At 43.5% G+C, this 25,498-nt stretch overlaps 1 long non-coding RNA gene across 3 annotated transcripts in view; it reads right to left on the bottom strand.

Moving 5' to 3' along the window:
• The window catches only part of LOC109498373, a 206,814-nt gene that overhangs the window by 95,741 nt on the left and 85,575 nt on the right, over positions 1-25,498 (bottom strand). The window lies entirely within an intron of this gene.

Here is a 25,498-nt window from a genome sequence, read left to right as displayed (position 1 = left end):
GATTTTAAAGCTGAATAGATTTAAATGTATGTTCTTGTGAGAATTATGCAAACTCACACATCTAATTATTGGTGGAAATAAGTCTAGAAACCTCAAACAATAGAACTATTTCTCTACATGACCTAAGTGCACTAAAATTACCTTTTGTTTGTCAGTCATTAAGTGGTGTTTTTATGACACTGTGTGTGACACTATCGTTGCTTCCATGGAATAAATGAGGCTCTGAGAGATGTGTTTTGATGATATGATGAAAGGAACAGAAACCCCAATCCTCATGTGCCAAGATGCCCCCATTTTAAGTTAGAAATACTTTTGATGCTTGCCAGTCTACCGCAGGAGTTAGGAGCAGGGAGACCCCAATCTCGTGAACATGGGTCTTAGTCCTATCTGTGCTTGCTATGGCACTGGGACAAGTTCCTTTCCCACTCAGCCGTTCAGATTCCTCTTCTGTGAGGTAAGGGGGTTGGACAGTGAACTTTATGGCCCTCACCATTCCCACAGCATCTCAAGCCCTTAATCTGGTCAAGGCTTAGAAACGAGGCCCCAAAGATAAATGCATTAGAACTCTCTAGAGACGGAAAACCTGGTATCTACTTTAGTAGGGTTTAGCCTGCTGCTTTTCCAAAATCCAAACAAAAGAAAATTTGGTGCACAGGTGTTATTGTTATGGGTTATTGTAGGTTATTCTAGAAAGAAGACTTCTACATCTTTCTTCACTAAAGTTGCTTTTGTGCACACTAAGATCGTGGTTTTCCACGGTCAGTCATTAAATGTATTCTGTGACTTGAATTAAAGTGTATTCAAGGATCCACATGAAAATAAAACCAGGCACATTGCAACTTCTATTGTGATATTTATCACTGATGGCGCTCACATGACTGCAGAGCTCCATAAAACTCTGGAGGGGTTACCTTCACTTAATGGCGTCCTTCCCTTTCACTCACCAGCCACTTCTTATTGCAAACAGCTGCTTGGAAACGAAAAAACATTTTCTATTTCCAAGGGACATTGTTGGCTCTCAAAGTACTTTGCTCATTTTATTTAACAAATGTTTAAGTTTAATCAAATTTCTAATTCCAAAAATGAGCCGATCTTGCATTTTGAATCACTAGCTCATGAGACCTGCGCATTTAAAATAGTATAAAAAAATCAAATTCAAGAGCCAAAGTGGGGGGAGAAAAGTGAAGTCTGTGGCTTCTATGGCTTTAGCTCACTCCTGTGATGTTTCTGCCACCCCCTTGGACCAGCTGGCTTCTGCCCATGTGGTGATTCTGAGGGCACCAACGACCTGGCTTATAATGAAGGCTTCCCTAAGTTCTGATAGAAAGCTCATTTCCAATAACCTAAGGAAACTGCATCAGCACCAAAGTAAGGGAGGAAAACAAGCATCATATAAACTTTATTAGCACTCTTTATAATGAAATAAACTAGGCTTACACTTCTTTTGGAGGGGGAAAATGATGAACACAAAAAACATACCGTATTTTTACTTACTAACGTGCACTTGTAAAATGCATGGCATGCTGTTTTACAGGCAGTAGCATATAAAATACTTTTTCCAGATGTGGATTCATAATTCTCCAAAGACTATAATAGTTATCATAAGATTTATGGAGGATAATTATTAATCACATTTTTTTCTTTTAGAGATCTGTTTAGTAAGATGAAAGAGAACCTTAAAATGTCATTTTAACCAAATGTAGATGGCATAATATCAAGTTACTCCTTTTGTTCAAATTATTTTTAATGACTTTATTTGTTTTATGGCCTCCACAAGTCAGTACCAACTTGGTGGTAATGATCTATTCAGGAAATCTCTTGAGATTTTAAAAGTAAAATAGCATGGAGCTATTTTAAAAATTAAATGAACTGAACTGAGTGAGTTGATTAGTGTTCGTTTATTTGAGGGACATGGGAGCTACTAAAGCTTATTCTTTGTAAGATTTGGAGGAGACAGATCTTGTGAAAGCTGTAGCTCACTGAACATTCATGCAGCTTCCTCAAGAGAAACTTAGAAACCCACGTGTGTCTGAAGTGCCACAAGTAACACATTGTTAAATAAAACACACGTTTCAAACATGGATCCCTTTAATCTGGCTTAGATTATTAAAAACACAGCTGTGCTGAATCTGTACCGAGCACCTGAGTCACATGATGAGTAAAAAAGTCTGAATGACTCTCCTTTTGTCATCAATTTATCTGAAGTCAGTTCTGTCTAAAGCTTAACGCTGCCAAAGGAAAACAAGATAATTCTGAAGCTGAAGGGAACTAATCAGTCCTCAAATAACTCTCCTCTCACACACCATCCCTGGCTTTCTAACCCACTGCTCACCTGGCAGGGAGTGCTGACGCAATGCCTATAGTCCATTATTGAATGGTCGGCATATAGACTCACCTTCCTTTTTCCATCCGGATTCTTACAACGTCCACCAGACTTTCCTCACCTCTAATGTAAGTATCGTAACACTTCCTTCTCAAGTTATCGTAAGGGTTAAAGTCAAATGATGTGTGCAAGTCATTTTTGTCTGGCACATAGTCAATATTCAACAAACAGGAGCTATTCGAATTACCATGTGTTTAAGTGTATGAGAAGTTTGTTTTCATTTTGGAAGAGCAATACAGTCAAGTGGTATTTATTGACAGACTTGAAAATCAAAGGTATGAAATTCTTATGAAACAGGAACATCTTGAGCCACTACCATGAATGACCCAGTATTCTAGGCTTTGTAAGCGACAGCCAAATACATGAGGGAGGGCATCTATGTTCCAAAGTGTTAACGATCTACGAGAGAGCTCTGATACAAGTGTTGAAAATTTCAGCAGCATTTTAAAAATGTTTATTTATTTTGAGAGAGAGAGAGAGAGAGCAGAGGGAGAGAAAGAGAGAGAAAGGAGAGAGAGAATCTCAAGCATGTTATGCGCTCTCGGCATGAAGCCTGATGCAAAGCTCAACCTCACAAACCGCCAGATCGTGACTTGAGCCAAAATCAAGAGTCGGACGCTTACCTGATGAGGCACCCAAACGCCCCTCAGTGGCATTTTAAAGTGATGGCAATATGAGACCCTGATGCCAGACACAGACCTGGGGTGTAAGCAGCAGTTGCCACATGCAGGGTACGGGTGGGGACTCCTGAAATTCAAGAAAGGATTGAGAATGGATGGGTAGGCTATGAAGACTTCACCCAAGTTGGGCCTGAATGAGTATAAGAATGTAGGGAGTCTAGGAGAAAGGAAATCAGGACTATCTGACATTTAAGTGAACCAGGTAATAGGTGCAACTGAACAGCTTTAGCAGTTAGGTGATGATGCCAGAAAAATGGCTCTGAGAAACTTAGAACCACGCTCAGCTTCTGTGTGGAGGCACCAGGCCTCTCTGAAAGTGTGAAGGAAGACTGTGGTCAACGTCAGTATCAGTCCTCAAAGGAGGAGATGTTCTACATCTGATGAAGATTAGTGTCCCTACAGGAACTTCCTCTCCCACAAGAAGGGAAGCCACCCCAGGGGGAGAGTGCACAAAGCAGCCCGTCAGGAACACAGCCTTCCAGCCATGCCTCATGCATCCCTCCACAGCCATGGTCTCTGTTCTCCTGGCAATTCTCTCTCCACTCATCTGCCTGCCACACAGAGCTGTGAGCTCCTTGAGGACAGGAACTACTTTCTCTCTGTTTCACCAAGACCACAGACAGAGCTGTAGTCTGTGAATGTCTGTTGAACGGTCTTGTTCTTGGCTGAAAGTCCAGTGGTAATGGCAATTGTCAAAATAAGGGGTTTACAAGATTCTCATCTGTGTAGAAAGTGCCACACGGAAAGAAGAAAAGAAGGCGGGCAGAAAGTCCTAAAGTCCACTTGGGATGTGGAATTAAAGTGTTCCCTCACACCTCCTGAATTAGTCTGAGTGCAACCTGGAAATGCTCACTCCAGGGACACTTCTTAACCAGCAGCCAACTGACCATGGTGACCTACTCAGTATCAAACCAGACTCCATCTGGATCCTTTGTCCTCCAGAGGAAGGGATCAGACGGGACCAGATCATGAGCAAGAGGCAAAGTGTCTTGAGTGTCCTACCCAAGAGCCCTGTGCCCTGAGAGTGAACACAGGCCTGACCTCTGCCTGAACCTTGCAGCCCACAAAGCAGCACCTTTGGACCATGGGGGAGTATGATCTCCTACTGGGTCAGCTGTCACTGATCTAGAAAGCAAATGTGTGCTCTGTCCACATGAGACAACAGGCCCTCCCTTGCCAGAGGGAGCTGGGCTGGAAGACAATCTGAGTTTCACCTCGGCAGTATACATGTCATCACTCTTCCCTACAAGCTCTCTCTAGGTCTCTTCTACTTACCTGGAAGGCAGCATCCAAAGTATGGGGGAGATGCATCAGAATGAACTAAGTATGTCTTCCAAGCCATGGCTCTTCTTTTCTTTATAAATGCCTCTTAGCTGAGACAATGAACACAAACCAGAGGTTGACAGATGTGCACAACACCAAAGAAGCCATGTAGGTAACAGTAAAGAGAACCTCACAGGATGAGTGAAAACTACACCAGCTCTGTAGTCAGTGCAATAACCGGCCCAGATTCCACGGCCCAGAATACCTGCATTATAGAATTTCAGAGATAACAAGCAGAGCAAAGATTGGGTGGATCTTCTCTGAGGAGGTGGCATGTCGATCTTTTCCAGAAGAAATGGCCAAGGAAGAAATCCACTGTACATATGACTGTCTCCTTTTGCTAAGCTGGGCCTCAGCTCCTCCTCTTAGCTCTCAGAAGAGTTTATGCTAGATAATGGGTAAAGATAGTTCTGAATGAATTGTCAGGATATAGACTCACCTTCCTTTTACCAGCCCCCTCCATATCTGGTTCCTCAAGGTAACAACAGGTCACACATATATATAACAGCTTGTCTCTGGCAATATTTTTATGAATACTCATTTAGCTCACAACCACCTTATGAGTTCACACTATTTTTATCCCCATTGTTATAAGTCCAAGTGCTAAGAAGGTGGACAGACACTTCAGAAGGTGGAGTCTCAAAGGGTGTTTTATCTTCTAGCCGGCAGATGCTTTTCAGGGCCCAGAGTCCATAAAAAAAAGCTAAGTCTCAGCTCATCTCTGTTGAAATCCAGATAGTCTGTAAAGTTTGAGGACTAAGTGGCATTTAACTCATTAGTCTGCACCTAACACCACTGTGTATTCTCTTCAGCAGCTTAAAGAACAGAAGTGAGAGCAAAGGTGGGAGCTCGGGGCATAAATTTACCATCTGCAGTGAAATGAAATCTGATCCGAGGAGTTTCCACTTTGAAGTCTTCCTGAATCTGTGTGGGTTACAGGTCTGAACATATCACCAGCTTTGACAGGTGGCTTTATTTTTCATTTCAAAGAGGAAAAAGAAAGGCAAGGAAACCAAGGGAACACGTGCACAGTGGAGCTTTGAGTGTTGCCCTCTGAGCGCTCACAGCGGCACTTCGTAAAGTTCAGGTCACACATTCAGAAGAGCAAAAGCAGTTGGGCTTCGGTCCATCCCAGACTTTTCCTTCCCCAGTCACAGCATGGTGAAAGCAGCCATTGTCCAGCTTCCCCCTGCTTGGGGTGCCCACCCTTCTCCTCAGCTCCTATTTGGACTGCAAACCCAGCCCACGCTTGAGCCAGTGCTCCTGGGGCCGGGCAACTGCTGGGTGACGCCAGCAGGCAAGAGTGAGCTCGACTGGAGGAGTGGCACTTGTCATTTAAGAGCCAAATGACAGCATTTCTAAAGCCCGAAACTCAGGTGCCTTTCAGAATCATTCAGCCCATAGCCTGCTGGTTACAACACTGAGCCTGTCTAACCAATTACCTTTAATATCCTGAGCAAGGCAGGATGTAGAGGAGTGAATATGGCCAATAGCTCACTCCAGGTATGTGGTCATTAACATGTGATTTAAGTCCTACCTACTTCCAGAAGGATCACCTGTTATTGATTCATGAAAATGCAGCAAAGCAGAGCCTGGGTGTTACCCGGTGCAAATTCAAGCAAGCTTTGGCCTGCCAGGAACTTCCTGCATGAGGTCCCCAGGACTCCCCTGGAAAGGCCAGTGCTGACCATCACCACATCCCATCAGGTATGAGAACCCATCAGGCAAGAGATCCCTCTCCACGAGGCAGTGCACTGGGTGGGGGAAGGACTTTCTTCAGGAAGAATGGGTCTGGTGCATGAACTCAGGCCAGGTGCATGGTCTTGTAGGGGAAGTGGCAGTCAGATTGCCTGAGTCCTCAGGAGGACTGAGGGAGTGGGTCTCTTCAACAGCTATGTGGCCAGAGCTCTCATATGAGAGTGAGGGTGTCAAGCAGCATAATTCATGGGTGTCCTGAGCCAAATGCTAGAAGGCAGGATTTGGCTTTGTATCTTTTCTCCTTAATGTTTGTTTATTTTTGAGAGAGAGAGAGCACAAGCAGGGGAGGTGAGAGAGAAAGGGGGACAGAGGATCTGAAGCAGGCTCTGCACTGACAGCAGAGAGCCCAATATGGGGCTCAAACCTGCAAACCGTGAGCCAAAGCCCAACACTCAACTGCACCCCTGACTTTGTATCTTTAATAAATGACATTTATTTGACATTTTTTTCCTGACTACAAAAGTAACACATGCTCATTACAGAAAAATTGGAGAAAATGGAGAGGCAGGAAAAGGTAAACAAATCCCACTACTCTGGGCACTGTTTTATTTATTCAAATCTTTCTTTTAGACTATCAATATGCTTTTCAGAAATAAAAATAAATACTGTTCTGTAACCTGTTCTTTCCCTTAGCAACATTGCAAGAAACCTTTCCCCCATCAGTATATATTCTTCCACAACAGATGCTAAGAGTTACTGCCATAATTTACTCGGACTTCTTCTTGACCATTGGTTTAGTTCTATTATTTTTTATATTATAAATAACACTGAAATGAGCATGCTGTATGTACAACTTTGTGTACATTTCTGGTTATATCCTTAGAATAAAATTTTAAAATACAACCGTGGGAACAAAGGACTTGCATTTCTTATTTTCAAGATCTTTGTTATGTATTCTAATTCTAAGTTGACTGACAAATCCACGTAGGATTGCTTCGTTAACACCCTTCTTCATGGAGACTGGAGGTGACTCTGCGTCCTGTGTGCCAATGGGAGCATTTCAGGGTACTCTTGGAGTCCAGTTGCTATCATGAAGAAGTGATGTTTAACTAATGTGTGATGTCATCTCACCCAGGGAGGTCCCTTCTCTCATAACTGGACTTCATGAATGTTCTCCACTTGCTAGTATTGCAAAGTGCTTCAGAGCATGGATTTGGGGGTCAGGAGGGCCTGGGTTTGAATCTCTGCTTCTCTTGTTATTTTTGTGACCTTGGGCAAATGACTTCATCTCTATCCATTTCCTCTTAGACTTGTTAGTACTGTAGCTACCTGCTAACCCCAACCAACCCAAACCCTGCCCCAGATTTGCAGTTTGTGAGGATTGCCTTATTTTATGATTGAGACCAAAGCTGAAGACTTTGGGTTGTATGCTATCAAGATATGAGAAAAATTGTATCAGAATTTGCTGGGTGTCAGTAAGTGAACCAGAGACTGAGAGTCAAAGGGGAGCCACACTCTCCTGTGCAGCTTTGCAATGTGAGAAGACAAGTGGAAGAGAGGTGAGGATCAGTCCTATTTGTGAATATCCAAAATAAGCCCTTATACTCCAGCTTTTTTCTAATGGCCTCCTTCACCAGTGTTCTATAGCTCTCCAAAGCAGCAGAGGGAAACAGGGAAAGTAAATGGCACTTCCCAAAGAACTTTTAGCATGGAAGGATTTGTGATATTTGACCTGCCTAAGGTCTTACAGGAAATAGTGGGAAATTGTGAACTATCCCCAGGTCAAAAGGGATGCACTCTGTGTACCATCATTGGCTAGAAATGTTGTTTGCTTTTTGTTTTGTTTGTTTTGTTTTTTATGGGCTCTATCTTTGAACCACGATGTGGATGGAAGAGGAAGTTGGGGTTCCAGTAATAAATGGTGGGCATGAGCAGGAGACCTGCTCCTGGGTATCTGTTACCCCAACTTTGCTGAGCACTACAGGTTTGTGTATCTGGAAATTGCCATCAAAAATGAAGGCTAGTTAAACCTGGGGTTCCTCAACTCTATAAACAATCACAAATTCCTGAGAAAATGTTGAATCTATTTCCCAGCAATTTAAATGCAAAGAAATTATCGCAAATGTATGGGGGGGGGGAGTCATGAAAAATCCATCCTATGACATGCTGCAAGGACCCATGTACTCACCTATTCATCCGTTCACAGCTTTTTTCCTAAGGGCTGTTCTATGCCAGAAGTTGGATTAGGCACTAGCCAACAGGAACTGATAGATAACGGATGAGAGAATGAAATATGGCCAGAAAAAGGCAAACTGATGATCTATAACCATTTTCACCTGTGAATCTCCATATGCCTGAGTCGTAGAAGTGAGTTCCTCTATCCTATGTGAAATACTGTTGCCTTTACAACAGCCAGAGTCTTCTTAAGGTCAAGGTCTATGTATTGTGTCTATGTTACCTGCAGTTTTGATGGTGCCACTGGGTGTTCAGTAAATATTTGCTGAGAGATGGGCTCACATCCTTTCCTGAGCCATTAGGTTTTTTTCTAAACCTATGGATGTATGGTCTGACCCCTTCTGGAGCCTGGAACATAGCCCTTCCCTTAGTCCAAACCTTCTCCTTCTCATTGGGCTTAGATAACACTTCTTTTCCAAGCCTGATTCTCAGAGCCCCACATCTTCTCTGTGCACCAACCCTGCTCATGTCTCCAGCTTCTGGCACTAGAAGCAAGAGAAAGGCAGCAGAGAAAGTAAAAAAAAAAAAAGCTTTTTTACTTTTAGCTTCACAATAGAGTTTTAAAATAAATATTGAAATTAACAACTTAAAACAATATTTAAGGTGAATAGTGAACTCACTAAATTAATAAGATAAAAAACCTGATTCCATTAATGTCATTCCTAACTCTTATTTTTAAGGAAAAAGTCCAAATCTTTAATTTTGGGCACTCACACCACAGCTAGAACTCTGAAGAAACTTAGGAAAGAAAGGAACCATATTTAGTATAATTATTCCTAAAAGCAAGCCCATAGGAAGAACATCCTTGTGATGTAGGATTGTGTAAGATGAGCTCAGCTAAGGGAACTGGAAAAAGTGAAGTATCTCAGGGGACATTCTGGTCCAGCATGAACTGGTTTTATTTCAGCCTGCACACAACAGCAGCTCACATCTATATCTATGGAGAGCCCTCCAAGGACCTGCAGTCTGAGTGTTACACACGTTATCTCACTGAATCCTCAGTAACAACCCTAGGAGTCCACCATTATTATTCCCTTTTCACAAATGAGGAAATGGAGACTTTAGAGGTTAGCTTAAATATTTATAGGTGACAGAGCTGGGATTAAAATCCAAGTTTCTCTTAGTCCATTGCTCAAAATCTTGCTATATTTAACTACTGTATCATATTTAACTATATTTAACTATTGCTTATTTTTTTTTAATTTTTTTAACATTCATCTTTGAGGGGGGGGTGGAGAGAGAGTGTGAGTGGGGGAGGAGCAGAGAGAGAGGGAGACACAGAATCTGAAGTAGGCTCCAGACTCTGAGCTGTCAGCAGAGAGCCCCATGCAGGACCCGAACTCAGTGGTTGCGAGATCATGACCTGAGCTGAAGTCGGATGCTTAACCGACTGAGCCACCCAGGCGCCCCATAACTATTGTTTCTTTTAAAGCAGAGGACCAGATCCTGTGATTTCTGTAGTCCATTTCCAATATAATGTGTTGCATCTACCACAAAGAACGTTTTCGTTGTGTTTGTTAATAATGTCACTGTGCTTAATGACAAAGGTCATTAACAGTTATTGCTTTTGATAAAACTAACATGTATTTATATAATTTTGTAAATATTATATTATTAATTTTTCAGCAACTCTGAGGTAGGCATGTCCCTGGTTTACAGACAAGCAACTGAAGTTCAGAGAGTTTAACGACTGTATGACATCTGTCAACACATCAGTGTTAGGCAGCACTAGAGTGACCCTGTGAGTGGCCTGTCACAGTTTGTGCCCTAGGCATCTTACCTGCCACACCTGAGGCCCTGCCCTAAGGCCTCGTCTCTACCTAACTTCAATTATCTTGGTTATGCAGGTTATATCACATTCCATCATCTTATAAGATACTGGTGTTCCCTATACATTGGAAAAGGTTGATACACTAAGTTAACAATGAGTAAGGAAGCCTGGACACAAACGCAGACAAAATTCCAAGACTCTTGGTGAGATGCAGCTTCTTGGGCCCTGAGGCTGAAGGCTTCTTGGAGGCCACAACTGTGAATCATTTACCTCTTTACCTCCAACCTTGGGCTTGATGCACAGTGGATACTTAACAATTTCTGAATGATAAACGAATGACCCAATCAATAAACACTTCTGAGTTTGGAGTTCTTCACAATCTTCTTACCCAGCATTTCCTCTTTCAACTCGTTCTTGGCATTTGGAGAAGACAGAAAGAAATCTAGGGAGCTTTGCTGAGCCCCAGATCAGGCAGGATATAAGAGAGGATGTGCAGCACAATGGCCCAGCCTCTCTCTGTCTTGTCTCCCTGCTTCTTGCTGACTCAGATCCCTGACCCCAGATGCTTCCCTCTGTTCCCTTGGAGGTGGCTGGGGAGATTTCTTACAGCTACAGAAGGCCATTCACCTCCACTCCCCTGTCCCAGATTATTTGCTGGGAAAACTTGGCCCTTTTCATCTGCAATCCAGGGGGTACCACCCCTCTGGAGAATGCTAAGATCCAATTTTATATAAAGAAGGGCTTCTTTTATTTCTTCTTTCTATTTTAGGAAGAAAGAGAAGCAAGACTGATCCCAGTTTTTAACATGGATTGAAAATGGAGTTTTGCCAATTTTCTATGTTTTACCCTGTAGTTCTCTGCCAGCCAAGGTAGGAAGGGGAACAAGCAGCCTGTGTTCATGGAGCATTTTTCTGAGAACAGGAAAATGTCAGTGATTTGGATAATTGAATGTCTGGATTAAAATTTACCTACTCCACATCTTTGAATAAAAAGGGTTTTGATTAAATAATATCAGCAAAGCAAACAGGATGATAAAGTAGAATTTCTGTCTGATTTAATGAAAAAACTATTTATATTGATTGTATACGTAAGTAATGTTAATTGTGATCCAATTCAGTCTCCTTATTAAAACATAACCTGTGGGGCCCTCTACTAATCAGGAAACATTTATTAGTCTAGTTTGGGTATATAACCTGCTTTCTTGGGTTTTGTTAGTGTTGACAATTCAGAGTTCAGTTTCCCTCTTGCCAGAGACCGTTCGCTCCCAGAATGTCTCATCAGGGTTTTACCTGAGGAAAGTTCCCTTGGGAAGGGCCTGCTGGAGAGTTATTTGTCAGGACCAACCCTGACCTAAGAAAGGTGATGAAGCTGTTCTGGGTGTCAGGGTCAGGCACATTGTGGGCTGTGAAAGGGGGTGGAATGTATATGGAAAGGTCTTTGGACAGAATTCCAAAAGCAGATGAATCTCCACTTTGGTTTTGCAATCTTCGGTAGCATTGAGATCTTTCAGCATGCTGCTTTACGTGATAAAATTTTTTTAAAAGAGGTGAAGAAATTGGCCTGTGATGCAATAATTCCATCTGTGCCCACATATCTTGTAAACAAGGAAAGATTCTGAGTGCAGAGTGACGTTGCTTTCAGGGGCTTCCAGGGCAAGACGGTGCTGAAGGAAGAAGTTGACAAAGAGCAGAGGGAGTCTGATGAGGGCCCTTTCCCTTCCTGAACCAGGGAGCACTGCCAACCCTTTGTGGGCACCCTGACTCCCTTTACAAAACAAGTCTGGCTCAGAGCTGAAAGGATCTCCAGATGTTACCTGGGCAAGTCCATCACAACTGGCTGAAAGAGAAATATCTACCTGATAAGACACCCCAGTTCACTGAAGAGACCAACAAAAAGTGAGTCATACCAGAGAGTGAGAACTCAGGTTTCCCACCACTTTAGCTGAAGGAATTTGTATTATTGCACTCTGCTTTCTCGGGCCTGACCCCACGTGTTTATAGAGAAAACATCCCATAGAACATCAAAATCAGTCATGAATCTTCATGCATCACAGATAGAAGTCATACCATGGCTTTCCAAATAGCTAGCCTCTGAGTCCCTTGTGGACTCCACTCTCCTCTCCTCCTCACCCCCTACACACACACACACACACGCACATACATATGCACACACACATGCACACACACGCACACGTACGTGCACACAGATTTGTGTTGTCAGAGCTCCTCTCCAAAACCCTCCTGGACCATGCCCACCACAGTGGTCTCTCCATCAGCTGAATTCCTGAGGAACTCATTATTCTCTCTGTCAGAGAGTCTTCTCAAAGGAATTGAAAGCTCTTAAGCAAGCACTTCACCATCTTTCACAATGCCTTCCACTGAGCTGGCACTTAGTTACGGCTTTTGGATTGATTGAATACTTTGGGTATAGTAAATACACACACAGAAGCTATTTTTCCTTCCCACACATCTCCATGTGTATCCCCATCCCATAGACTTCCTGGATGCCAGTGATCCCTGCTCTGCCTGATCAGCTGTGTAGCTGGGGGTTAGATCCATTCCCTCTCAGTTCCCTCAGTGAAAACTAACAGGCTTGAGCTTAGAGTCTGTAAGAACCCTTTCAGGTTTAACCTTATAGGTTTATGCGATACATGACTTTTCAAAAAGCCATTCAGTTAGTTACTCAGGAAGCAGCTTCATAATTTCATTTTCAACCTTTGAATGGAGATTTTCATTCAACCTTTAAAATTAAACTTTTTGGTCTCATTAGTCTTTGTGGCTTGTCTTTATCTCTTTTTTTTAAATTTATTTATTGATTTATTTTGAGAGAGAGAGAGAGAGAGAGAGAGAGAGAGAGAGAGAGAGAGAGAGAGAGATGGGAAAGGCAGAGAGAGAGGTAGAGAGAGAATCCCAAGCAGGCTCCACACCATCAGTGGAGAGCGTATGGGGGCCTGAACTCACAAATCATGAGATCATGACCTGAGCAGAAACCAAGAGTTAGACTCTTAACTGACTGAGCCACCCAGGCGCCCCTCTTTATCTTGATTATCCAAGCTCCTTTCTGCCCAGGGAAAAATGTAAAATACTGTCTTCAGTGTTATCCTGGGATCTACTAAGGACCATTCACCCCTGCCCTGGCCCCTGCGTGCAGGGATTCACACAGAAGTCCCTTCTCCTTGGTCCAGTAGCACTGCCTCCCCCCACCCAAGCCCTCTGTCCCTCAGTCCTCCACACCTGGGAGGCCCCACCTGCCCTGCCCACCACACTGACATCCAAGTGAGGAAGGCTCTGAGCACTCTGCCTCCCAAACAGGCCCTGCTGCCCACTCCCCTCAACACTGCCACTTTTCATTTGAAAGTTTTATTATTGTTACTATGCGTTTCTGTTTGTTTCCTATTCACAGACCTCTTTCACTTTCATCTGCACTCACTCCCCAGCCCCTGCTCTGCTTCCCCCCACATGCCCCATAGATCATGGATGACCTTCATGTGGAGATGACCACAGGTACTTTCCAGGCCTCTTGCTTTCCACTAACCTACAACCCAACCAACCAGATGGGAAGTGTACCTGTATCCTCCCTCCCCAATAAAACATCTTTCTGACTGAGAGCCAGAAAGTCAGCTAGAGTGTCAGGGAGAGCCCCATCAACCTAGCCAAGAGGCCTGGTAGCCTCCAGAGGGACACAACACCTGCCCAGACACACCTGCCCTTCTCCTACCCCGGGTGACTGGAATGTTCCCGTGAGTGCTCACGGCCATCTTTGCTACCAGATCCCGTGTTATGAGTACGTGCTGTGCTTCCTAGACTATAGCTCTCAGAAAGCCAAAAATAGATGGTTATCACAACGTAATCCCCATGCACTGGGGCCTGGCACATGGCTGTGAGCAGCAAACTTTTTTGGATGAATGAATGAATGAATGAATGAATGAATGAATAGCCATTCATTGGGCCATGCCCCTTCCTCCACACACAGATTTCTCAGATGTCACGTTTCCTCTACATTACAAGCCCTTTGAACTTCTGCTCTCCATGCCATGACTGGCTTCTTGTCTTCCTCCTCCTCCCCATCCTCTTGTCATTGCCTACCATAATAATATTTGTGAACTACAAGTTACCCCTCTAGGATTTAAACTAAGCAATATCAAGTCTTTTGCCTTTCCTCACAAAACTCGTCTTTTGACCATTATCTTCCTTCTATTTGGACTCTCTCCAAATGGTCCGCCTCCCTTCTGAGTTGTAAAGCTGAGAAAGAGGTTAGGTTTATAAGGCCAAACCATTAGGTTTTATCTACTCAGATGGGAGCCTTGGAGAGTTTGGTTTCTAGCCCTCAGAGGGTATAATAAGTTTCAATTAGCCAGAATGACAAAATTACCCCAAAAGCAGCCACTTCTCGTATGCACTGGCCACGGCTGCAGTGAGGTGTGAACACAGCTCATCACGTTCTGAACATATTTGAGGAGGTCTGTGACACAGCGAGACTGTCTCTACAATCAAGGCGGGGATTAATTGGCAGGAGTATGATGATCCAGGATACCATTGTGGTCTCGGCACTTCCACTGGGAGGCTTATCGTCCTCTTCTGTTTACCAAGGTCTTTTAAAAATTATTATTATTATTAAACACCTACGATTGTGGGGTTCATGAGCTGCATGATAGGAAGGCTTAAGCTCAAGTTGTCTAAGTTGCTTTTGGAAGAAGATCAAAATCCAAGCTGAAGCTCCTTCCCGCCTGACTCACAAGGCCATTGTTATTATATTTAGCTTTGGATAAACTTTCCTATGGAAGGTGATTGCTCACAGCAGTTCATTTTAAACGTGCAGGCTTAGATCTGGCTTCATGTGTGAGCGCAGGCCTGTCATCGTGCATTCCAGGTCACTCTCCGAAATGAATTTGTCTTTCCTCAATGTTTCTCCGAGCTGGGGAGCAGACATTCCTTGGGCTCTGCATTAATCCAATTACTAAACACCTGCAGACATGCAATAACAGTTTGGGTGCCAAGAGCCTTAGAAATGGTTTTATAGCCGAATGTAATCTGCTGTCCTGCTATCAGGAGTCACGTTACACACCTGCCAAGATCCAAGCCAAAAAAATAACACTCACAGTTCTTACTCCAGGCAGGAATGTTCAGTGCACATTAGAGAGACAAAGTGACAGGCATTTTAACCTGACTGCCACAGAGCCCATTAAACATCTTGAACTTCTTAGTAATTATATTCAAAGTCATTTTAGCACTAAAATATTTATGAGAGATGTATGACAAAACAGGATTTTTCTTCCAGGGACAGTTACGGCAAAATCCTTCCCCACCAAATATAATTCAGTGAGCAGAATGACTCGTGCTGATCCCGTGTGCTTCAGAGAATGCCAGAGGTGGCTTCTTCCGGATAATCTCCAGGATGCTCATGGCCACAAGGATGCCTGAAATGAGAAAATAATCCCCTCCCACGTACTCATACTCCCACTCCCTCATACTCACTGCAAAGCTTCTAAATAATTTGGATGCTCAGAAACCAAAGAGACCTGGTGTTCCCAAAGGTCCTGAGCTTGAGCCCCAAACCAGGGACACTTGGAAGGTGACACTGACACGGCCACAGCCACCTCCCAAGGAAATGAAAGAAGACTTTGGAGAACTCTTTTCTTTTTGAGAGTCTGTCAGAACACCTCAAAACCAGCCTCGATTGAGAAGTACTTGTTCAGTTTTCCTTTGGAACTGGTTTTGAAGAAACTCTATCGCTGCCTATGGCAAGAGTTAGATAAATCATTCACAGAAATCCCTTGGCTCCATGTTTTTCACAAGAAACAAATTTGTCTACAAGCAGAGCTGCCATGTTATCTAATTGTCACCAACCTGAGCTCTCAAAGGATAAAGACAGTATCTCCCCAAGTCGGTGTCCCCAGGACCTCATAGCGACTGGGCCTGAACTACAGTGGGCCCTCGGGAGACAGAGGCTGAACGAATTTCTGGGCCAAAGGCCATTTCCCACAATGCACTGCCATTGGATGCTGAGCAAGCATCCAAATGACCGTGAGGAGGTCCCTTCCCTCCCCTTGGCTACTTAGTCTACATAAACAAGCAAGCAAACAAACAACCACTGGAAAACAAGAGTGACAAGGACATAAGAGAGTAGTAAGTCCTGGGGAAAGAGGCAAAACATGTGTATCAGTTTCACAGTTTCCTTTTGAGTCACCCACCCTCACCTTGGAACAAACCTCACCTTGAGCCAAGATTTTCAAAGCCCCTCAGACAGCCTGCCACTTTCCAGAGCAGAGCACTCAGAGTCCAGACCCCCTCGTCTGGCACTTCAGCAGCGAGAAAGTATGACATAGGACTGATCTCTGCACATGTGTGAGTCTTGTCCTTCCACATGCCCACTGCACATGGGCAGGAAGTGGCACCATGTTTCTCAACTCTGTCAGGTTTTGTCCCACACAGTACCCCAGGTCCAGGCACTCAGCAAATTGGGTTCCTTAGCATTTACTCTTCTTAGGTTTTCTTTCTTAAAAAAGTACACAGCTTAGAGGCAGGCCACAGCTAACCTGGTTTCCAGCTGTAATCCAAGTTTCTCCTAACCAAAGTGTGGCCCAGGGACCAGCAGCTTTGGCATCACCTGGGAGCTTGTTAAAAATACAGCATCTGAAGCCTGATTACTAAACCCACTGAGAAAGCACCTGCATTTTAGCAAGATCTCTAGGAGATTCAAATGCATATAAGACTGGGGAGTCTAGTTAAGGTATGACCCCCTCTGCTTGGAATGCAGCCCCTGCAGAGCCTTGAGAATTCACTATCTCTGGCAGAGAAGGTCTCCCAGCAGAGTAAGTTGTGGAGTGAGTCGTGTGTGTGATGCACAGGCCGCCCGGCTCAGTCTAGCTCCCCATAAGGGAGAAACATACTGATGATCCAAGAGGTCGGAGCAGGAGAGAAGAGAAGGCAAACAACAGCATCACCATGTGCCTTAGAAGACAACTCTCAGTGTCCAGAGAGAGCGAGCACGCAGCCAGAGGCGAGGCGGCCAGAAGCTGGCTCCAGAGCAGCATTCCGGGGCTGGGGCTCCATCTGCCAGCCCCTCCCTCACAGCCCAGCGTTCCCAGCCCACATGTAACCTTCAGCCCCTGCCCAGAGCAGTCAGCGTGACAGTAATAATAGTAGTCACAAGAAAATGCAACCTCGATCATGCTAACAACTTCTGAAAAGTAAAATGCTCGGGATATGATTTCAATTAAAACTCGCATTGTCTGACTTGTCTCTCTGCATAGCAAAAGTTCACCTCCTCTTGCCCTCTTACCTCCTCTTTTCAAAACTAAGGCAGACTGGAGGAGCTGCAGCAATGCCTGCTCTCACCTGGAGGTGCAGGGGTCTGTGTGCCCCGCATCACTTCTCCTGCCCTGCTCTGCTGATCCCCCAGAGGGAGAAAAAAAGAGGGCTTCATGCTAACTTTGCCCCAAATCAATCCCAAGGATTGTGAGCAGAATCCAAGTTTCTCTCCCTCTCTCCTCTCTCCTTCTCTCTCCCTTTCTCTCTCTCTCTCTCTCTCTCTCTCTCTCTCTGTTTATCCATAAAGCATTCTGAACTTAAAAGGAAACAGCTCTAACACAAATGGAAAGAGCCTAAATTCCTTGCCAGGGCTTGTCTATGCAGACGGCCCCAGTGATTTAACCTCATTTGTGTTGAAGGTGGCTTTTTCTAAATCAATTCTGATCACCTAGCAGGTGAGTGCCAGACAGCCAGGTGGGGTTGGAGAAACACAAGCAGAGTCAGAATCCTGGTGCATAATTTCCCCCAAGGAAAAAAAAACTGCTGTCATCCTAGTGATCTCTGATGCCTCCTTTCAACAAGATGCTGAGCAGAATATGACAAGGAGGCTGGCATCAAAGCCATTTGGTTATGTGTAAACAGTCAACCTTGTGCTTCCTAAGAAATTTCTGAACTAATACAGCAAGTATTTGTTGAGTGTTTGACCCTCCTTCTGGATCGTCTTCCCATCTTTTCTTACCCAAGTAATGCCTGTTCACAGTGCTTTACAATTAGCTCAAATGTTATCTATACCTAAATTTTTCCAAATCTCCCCACATGTCCCAAATGCTCTCCCATGCTGCTTGGGGCAAGTGTCCTCCTTTGATGGGGCTTTTCGGGAAAAACAAAATTAGCAATTCTTGCTCAGATGGTATCCGTCTATTACTTTGGGAGGAATTCACCGTGACTTTGAAATTCAAATGAAGTAATTTCTGTTATAATGTCATATATATGTCCCTGATAAACCTCACATTTTATAAAACCACACATTAAAAGCAGCAGGACTTAGGGGAAAACAGGTTAAGAGCAGACCACTCAAAACATCTGAAATTTTAACCAGAACACTCACAAAAATAGTAACAATTAGTAATACAAATAATAGAATAGTTAAATCACCACTGGCATTTGCTCTCAGCATCAAAGCCTCTCTATCCTTCGCATCTTTAATTCCTTTAATTTAATTTCTAGTTTAATTCCTTTAATTTCTGCCTTTGAGACATAGATCCTGGAGGGTATTTACATCTATTAGAGATCAGTGTCACCAAAATGCAATATATGATCCAACGTGTAAATCCTTTTCATCAGTTGATTTTTTTTAACACTAGGGAGGATGTATTTGCAGCTTCCCCATTTGCACAGATAGCTTCCCCATAGAGTTTAAAACAGAAGAAAGAGTACTGGTATTTAAAGTCATCATATCAGTGACTTCTTGCTCTAAAGTAAAGCATTACTGTGCAGGATTTTCAGCTTCTTTTTTAAGGTCTTCATATATTACAAAGGCTTTCTCTTTACTTGAGAACAAGCTTGCCCTCCTTTGTTCAAACATTAAAACATTTTGTTAAAAATCACAATTATACCGATGCCATTTTTCCTACTTAAAGAACCATGTTTTAGCAAAACTGTGTAGACATTTGCAACTAATATTATATGAATGTTTCAAGAATCAGTCGTGTGGTAGACAGATTTATGTCCCTTACACAGCAAAAGGAAGCTGACTTTGCAGACATGATTAGGAACATTTAGATGGGAAGACTGTCTTGGATTATCTAGCTGGGTTTAACAGAAGCCTAAGAGTCCCTCCAAGAGGGAGACAGGCAGAGTGCGTGTGTCAGAGTCAGAGGCGATGATGGCAGCAGCTGCCAGAGTGACGTGGGGCTGCAAACCAGGGGATGCAGGTAGCGTCCACCTGCTGGAAAAATCCAAGAAATGGATTCTTCTCTAGGCCTCCAAAGGAACACAGCCCCACTGACCCATTTTAGACTTCTGACCTCCAGAAGCAGAAGAGAATAAACTTATGCTGTTTCAAGCCACGATGGTAATGGTAATCTGTTACAGCAGCAATAAGAACCTAGTACAAATGATAAAACCAGCACAGTAACATCAACATGTGTCACTATCATTCCATCTGCCTCCTTTACCATGACCACCTCCGCAGTTTTTCAACAGGGAAGCCATTATAAAACATTTTTGCTGTGGCATACCAGTTCAAGAGTTTTGCCAATATTGTTTCCTAGCAGATATTCAGGTACCCAAAGATTGAGACAATAAAATGATGAATAATAATCAAAACGGCCTTTGTTAAATATTTTACATAAACAGACGGCACCTGGGTGGCTCAGTCGGTTGAGCGTCCGACTTCAGCTCAGGTCATGATATCACAGTTCATGAGTTTGAGCCCCTTGTCAGGCTCTGTGCTCACAGCTCAGAGCCTGGAGCCTGCTTGAGATTCTGTGACTCTCTTTCTGCCCCTCCCTAGTTCACGCTCTGTCTCTGTCTCAAAAATAAACAAACATTAAAAAATTTTAACATAAACTGAATAAATTATATTTATATTTGTATTTATTTTATGGAGCCTTGATGTTAAATAATTCTTCAAGGTATAGCACTGAGTAATATTTAGACAAAGGAACTCATCCAGCTATTGTCTTCAAGGTCTTGGAATCAATTGTGTCTGTAATAGGTGGAATGAGGCCTGAACTCCGTTTTATCCAATCAAAGAGAATTACTTCTTATCCCTGCAAAAGTGCATTGCTCCTGCCCAAGAAGACTGCACAAGCTAGAGGCTCATCCCCAGACTGGCTAATCAGGGAGACCCCAGGCCTTCAGCCATAAGCAGGGTCAGGGTCCCAATATCACTTCCTTACTCCAAGCTAAGCGTTTTCTTTCTAGGACTAGAAGCAAGCAGCTTGAAAAAGTACATAAAATGTAACACATGTCACAAAATATCATTGTCAAACCAACCTCACCAACTTCCTATTACACTTCATTTTAATGGACAAAGAGAAAAGAGAAGTGGCCAGAGGCCTTTAACACCTTCTCAAGGGATTCTGACTGGCCTCCCAAGGCAGAGCATTCACAGAGGGTGCTGCCCCCAGGAGCGTCTCCTCAAGGAATTCCCTGTGCTGTCACTACCACTCTTTCCATTAAAGCACCATGTTCATATTATTGCCTTTCAGTATGGGACAGAAAAAGCCTCAGTGCTTCACTTTTCCTCTGCCAATCCCACACATTTTCAAATCAAAATCGGAGTTCATGAGGTTATGTAATCAGTAATCATTCAACAAACATACAGCCTTGGGGGTTTTATGCAAAGTCCAAATAGAAACATGATTTTGGCTAATTTGATAGATTTGCACTGTCGTTGGTAGAGCTCAAAATACATGTCCTATTCCCATCACACCCCAATTTCTTGCCATCATTGCTCCCCCCTCACTTCCTACTATTTTCAGATTAGTCTAAGAGGGAACTTCAATTCATTCCTCGAAAGGAGGAAGAGTGAGTTCTTTCTCCTGGGACTCAGGAGCTCCCAGACATGCCACCAATTCACTAGGTCACACAGTGGTCCAGGGGTGCAAGTGCAGCTCTTTGAAAAACATGGAATGTGGTGCAAAGATGTCTGCAAAGACAATGCCAAATATCCCTCCCACTCCTAGCTCATGCCATTCATCCCACCAAGTGGAGTCCACTTCCTCTCCTCTAAATGCCAGGCTGCCCTATGACTTGCTTTGGCCCAAACAATGAGGTGGAAGCCAGTTCTGGGCCAGACCTTAGGAGGCCAGGCAGCTTCATCTTGTGTCTCTTGGAGGCCAGCCTCCATGTAAAGATGCTTAGGCTGATGAGTGAATGGCGAGACACCACATGGAGGAAGAATGGCCACCTGGAAGCAACCAAGGTTCCCAGCCCAAACCACCTGGTATAGAAAGAGACATCTTCAGCAAGCCCCACCCACACTGAAGAATCATGAACAAACAACTGACAGTGGTTGGTTAGCCATTGCATTTTGGAGTGATTTGTTATGCTGTCATAGAAAATTGAAACAGGAAGTCTGGAGTGAGAGATGAATAAAATCTCTTCTTGTCCTCAAATCCTTTGCTTCTCCTTTCAAAACAAAATATTCATCTGAAAGCACCAAAACTAAGATGTGATTAGTTGAGAGGACATTATTTCAAAACACATCCCCTTACCTTCACTGCAGAGGGGCTCTGTGGTTCTCATACCTAGCCATGATGGAGTTCAAAGCCTGAGCCAGTTACCACCCAGCTTTGGCCCCTCGCATATTAGCAGGAAAAGGGGATCAAGAGATGGGCATCCCAAGCCTCAATGCCCAGAGCCCCTGACAGGGAAAGGAAGGGAGAAATAAAACTGTTACAGAAAAATTGGGTGGATAACTGAACAAGGATTATGCTATAATAACAATAAGGATTGGATTTCATAAAATCCTTAGTTCATAAGTTCATGGCTGGAAACAAGGTCTCCTCTGGAGCACTGAGCTCAACAGTCTTGAAAAAGCTAGCAAAACATTTACATCTCTGCTTTCTCCCCTCTGTTAGGAACCTGGTTTGCACCACCTGGTTTGCAACCACAGCCCAGGTGGTCAAATGAGAAAACAATGTGACCCGGTGATATGGAAAAGCAGCTACCACAGGGTGTGCCTTAGAAATCCCTTGCAGGGGTGCCTGGTGCCTGGGTAGCTCAGTCAGTTGAAAGTCTGACTTTGGCTAAGTCATGATCTCGCCTTTCATGAGTTTGAGCCCCACATCAGGCTCTGTGCTTACAGCTCAGAGCTGGAACCTGCTTCAGATTCTGTGTCTTCCTCTCTCTCTGACTCTCTCTCTCTCTCTCTCTCTCTCTCTCTCTCTCAAAAATAAATAAACATTAGGGGCACCTGGGTGTCTCAGTCGGTTGAGCGTCCGACTTTGGCTCAGGTCATGATCTCACAGTTTGTGGGTTCGAGCCCCGCATCAGGCTCTGTGCTGACCACTTGCTCAGAGCCTGGAGGCTGCTTCAGATTCTGTGTCTCCTTCTCTCTCTGCCCCTCCCCTGCTCACGCTTTGTCTCACTCTGTTTCTCAAAAATAAATAAATGTAAAAAAATTTTTTTAAATAAATAAACATTAAAAAAAAAAAAGAAAAAAAAGAGAGAAAATACCTTCCAAAGAGGAAGAGGGCAAGCCATCCCGGGTGCCTGGAATAGAGGCGAGAAAAGGAAGAGACAGTCAGATCCCGGGGAAAAATAAAAAACAAAATGAACCTTGACAAAAAGAGGTCATAAGGGCGTTCCAGAAAACAACCCCAGCACACGTTTACGTTTAGTGATTCCAACGTTTAATGATGTCAGAGGTGTTTCACAGGTTACCTGGCAGAGGTGGAGAGCCTATGATTTGGGTAATAACAACCACATTGCTCAGGTTCTCCTCACGAGACAGAAAGAGCCTAGCTGCCAAGGAGTCCCCTGGGAGCAGCCTCTTCTCTGAGAGGCAAATGAGCACACCGTAGTCACTCTGACCCGCAACTGAGCCCTTCATCTCCATGTGTGATGTGGGCCCCCATTCTTGCTTCCAGATAAACTTGTAGAGCAGGACAAAGGCATAGAACTGAGAACCCACCAGAAGACTCAGGCACCAGCCAGATTTTGTTTGCTGTAAGACCTGGGACAGATCCTTTCCCCTCTCTGGGTCTCTATTCCCTCCTCTGTAAGATGAGATCGTTGGACAGAATGATGTCTTAAGAACCTTTTTAACTCCTTAGTTCTATTTTTTAAAAATCATTTCATACATTTCTGTTTCTAAAAACTAACTCAAAGTTGCCTGCAGTAACTTTCTATTCACTCCCCGCTGGGGTATATCATTTCATGCTGTTCCCTTATTGTGAAAATTCTAACAGCACAAGAGTACAAAATGCCTGTCCTCAAAGGCAGGGCTGTGGTGGTCTGAACAGAGAAGCTAGGAGTTCACAGAGGGCTTCGTCTGATGACTGGATGCTTTATTAGTCATTTTTTGTTAAAGCTTTTTGGTCAGACATTGTGGTCAGAACACTTTCTGTTTGGGGCCTGGGAGGTATTTTTTATTAAGATGCTGTTTGTGGCAGAAAAGAGGAATAATTCAATGTTATAAGTGTCCTAAGAACACTTGAAAAGAAGGAACTTTATCTGTAAGGACAGAAAGGAGATCGATAATGAAGAAATTCAACCTTGTTATTTGTCCCAGACCTCTTGGTTCTTATCATGCTCTCCTCTTTCAGGATTTTATTATTACTTACCTCAGCTATTACATATTGATAGTGCTCTGTTGACATCTAGCATAATTGTACTGTCGATTTTTCCTCAGATTTCTAAGTTTCAGCAGTACCTATGTGAATGCTATGTATCCATAACACAAATTTTCATCATGAATTGACTCTTAGACCAACATAGAATGACGTTGTGGGGGCCCCCAAATGCTTTTGGTCTTAATTTCTCCTTTATATCAGTGCAGCCACCTGATTTCTGATTTCCCTCACACATTATTGCTCATAATTTTATTTTTAATCCTTTTGTGTTATTTTCCTTGACTGGTCTCTTATCAACATTCAATTTAACTTAAACCAATCTAATTGGGGCTCTTCCCCTTGTCATATAAATCGGTTAGATTTGTTCTTGTTTCTGTCATTTTATACTTTTATTCCCCATTTTCTTGCCATCTCCGTCAGCCAGGGAGCTTCTATTATTTATTTATTTTCATCCTTGCTACATCTTTACCGTTTTCTCTTTCAGGATTTCTTACTGTGCATAGTTTGGTTTCCAAGGTCTATTTCTGATATTTCTTCAGCAATCTCTCATTTTCTTTTTAATTTTTCCTTAGCGCTCCACAAGACTTTTTCAAGCTCTTGTCTCTTCATTAATTATTTTCTAGGGTATCAAGTCAGCCATTCACTGTTGCAAAAATAATTTAAAAATTTTTTAATAAAGTACTTCATTCAGATGAGGTTAAGTAGCACCCTCCTTGATTTTCACCTTTCTTAAATGAGGTAGTGCATGTCCCCTGCTCTGCTTTGAGTTTAAGAACTCTCATCAAGTACTTTCTCACATGTTCTTGTTTTCTTATGGTGAAGTTATTCCAGAGCAAGCAGTTGTGCTTTGTCAGGGTCTCTGGCAGCCACCTCCTGACGTGTAGAAAGCTCTCAAATGTCTGCAGTGTTGCCCTGTCTGGTCAACCCACAGAAGGAAATCTCCCCTCTTTTCTTTGCAGCCGGTGCTCACTTCTCCACTGCTCCACAAAGCCCACGCAGGGTCTCCTCCTACCTCCTCCTTAGTCAAGACTTCATGGTTGAAAGCGGGAAGTGGCCAAAAATATGAGTCACACTGGAATGAGGAGGGTCGTGGGTAATGAGGCTAGAATGGAGGTTTCAGTGGTAATGAAGCTCTAGAGTCTTAGGGCTCTCTCAGGACCACAGTCTAGTCCCTTATTCACAGTGTAGCAAGACAGTCAAAAGTCAGATTGCTTGGGTTCAGATTATGTTTTCCCACATGTTAGTGCTGTGACCTTCTCTCTCCTCTGTTTCTCCATGTATAAAATGACCAGAAAACCAGTACCTCCCTCATAAAATTATTGCCTGGATTAAATGAAACTATGTAAGCATATTACAGTAACTAGCATATAATAAGTGTGATAATGTCACCTAACATTGTCTCACAGTCAGGTAGGATTGAAGTTGGGATTTGTGCGAACCTGGTCTGTACTTTCCTGGTGGAAACTTTAATAGAAAAAACTCCATACAGATTAAAGAAACCAAAACAGGGGAGGAAAAAAACCAACTCAACAATGGATTACCAATTCATAGAACTAGCATCCTGAGCTCCTGAGCATATGGAGTTAGGAAGCAGAAAGAGTCATCCTTGAGTGGCAACTGGGAACTTCATCTCAGCACAGAGGGGAAAGCCAGGATCCCCTGGCCAGGTGTCTTATAGGCATGACCACCTCCCCCAGTAACTAAGCCAGCTCAGTGCCTCTTTCTCTTGTTTATGGGAAACCAACACTCCCTCTCCAAGGAGGGCCTCACTGCCAAGGTCCTCATTTACCTGGAGTATTTCCTGTCTTAATCAAGACTCTTCAGTTGGAAGTAACAATAATCAAAATCACACT

This window comes from Felis catus, chromosome A3 (assembly GCF_018350175.1).
Source record: "Felis catus isolate Fca126 chromosome A3, F.catus_Fca126_mat1.0, whole genome shotgun sequence".
Taxonomy (NCBI): domain Eukaryota; kingdom Metazoa; phylum Chordata; class Mammalia; order Carnivora; family Felidae; genus Felis; species Felis catus.
Note: the sequence above shows the minus strand (reverse complement) of the source record. Positions and strands in the feature narration are given on the sequence as shown.